We start from the raw sequence: 1,694 nt of genomic DNA on the forward strand, positions 1-1,694 counted from the left end.
CACCAGTGTGCAAGATGAGGCCGTTATGTCAGTCCTCCTACACGCTATGCATGGTCGAAAGAGATATAACTGTTGGATGTCCCCAGATTTGTTTTTACTTACATTGTGGCCAAGCCACAACGTTATCCTGTATGTGACTCATGGAATGAGATGTGCCATTGATAGGAAGAAGTGTAATGGGAACACGAAGTCGCAATTAAAAGTGTTAGTTGGTTTTTATCAGCAGTTTTGTGTGTAGTATACTTTATCTGTATCAACAAGAACATGCAGTGTCTGCATTAGTATATGTTGTAATGAAACTTCAATAAAAGAAACAAAAGCTATTGAAACGATTATTTTGATGTTATTAGAAGGGTCAGTGCAATGAAAACAAGACAGATGGAAAAAATTTAAGAAATATGTTTATTATTTCGCTGTAACCGTTAATAAATTTATACCACTGTGAGACAAGTCAATCAGCGCTTTTGTGGAAAAAAATGTTTGCAGTTCCCTATTGTGACTTGGATTTCAGCACCAGTCACTAAATGAATTCCGAAGCAGTTTAAGAATACACGTTGTAACTGTCCCACATTGGGGTTGGCAATAACAATGGCAACTAAAGATGGAATTTTGAAAATGGAAATTGCATTTGGTGGTATGATAATCACTCTATCCCGTGTGAGTAGTTAAAATTCTAGGACTTCTTCTTCGAGTGACTGAAGATTCAGGTTGTACAATAAGAGAAAAATGTATTCAAAATTAGTAACAAAGTCACGCCAACGGCGGGCCGATGTCACGTCGAAGTGTGTCTCCCACAAAAGAAAAACCTGGAAAATCGAACTATTAGAGTAATGATTATTAACACAAACATGTGGACTGGTATTGTAATTTTGAATGAGAATGAGCTTAGTATATTTTAAACTATTCAGAGCTACCGACAACCATACTTATATGATAATATCGGGATATTAAAAGAAAAAAGCGATCATTCAGGCACCTCTTAACTATCCTCGAAGAAAAAATTCAAGGCCGCGCCCTTTTTTATTTGTTCAGATAGTATATATATTGCCATATGGACGGTTTGGTTCTCATCAGTCCTCCGCAGAAGCAAATAAAAAATTTTGCATAGTAAAACATAATGTCCATAAGGTACATTACATATGTAGAATTGTGGACAGTTGGGAATGTGAGTCTTAAGGGAAGTGTGCAAGGGATAAGTCCCTGCAGTCGCGCTATTCATCTGTGTCCTCGGTGGCTCAGATGGATAGAGCGTCTGCCATGTAAGCAGGCGATCCCGGGTTCGAGTCCCGGTCGGGGCACACATTTTCAGCTGTCCACATCGAGGTATATCAACAACACCTGTCGGCAGCTGAGGGTTTCAGTTAGTCATCATTTATTCCAGAAAAATATAAGTTATAGTAAAGGGGTTTTACACTAAGGAAACATGATTGTAACCAAGCGTGCACCTTTTCATCCGAAGCAAATCAACAGCCACCATTATCTTTCTTAAGGGCTCCAAAAATGTGGAAATCACTTGGGGAGGAATAGGGACTTAATAGAGGAGGTGTAAGCATTCCCAGCTATACTTCTACAGCGCAATCAAATAACCTTGGCAACATCTCGGCCCACCCACATATTGAATCGGTTGTTTCGAACAACATATTATATATTACGGGAGTTACAAGAAACTATAGAAGAGGAGGTACGTGTAGAAA

General features: G+C 38.8%; 1 non-coding gene across 1 annotated transcript; it reads left to right on the forward strand.

Annotated features, from left to right (window-relative positions):
* The first annotated feature begins 1,224 nt into the window (after positions 1-1,224).
* Positions 1,225-1,298, forward strand: Trnat-ugu. The gene has a single exon. It is a non-coding gene; the product is annotated as a tRNA-Thr (tRNA).
* Positions 1,299-1,694: the final 396 nt, after the last annotated feature.

This window comes from Schistocerca piceifrons, chromosome 5, assembly GCF_021461385.2.
Source record: "Schistocerca piceifrons isolate TAMUIC-IGC-003096 chromosome 5, iqSchPice1.1, whole genome shotgun sequence".
Taxonomy (NCBI): domain Eukaryota; kingdom Metazoa; phylum Arthropoda; class Insecta; order Orthoptera; family Acrididae; genus Schistocerca; species Schistocerca piceifrons.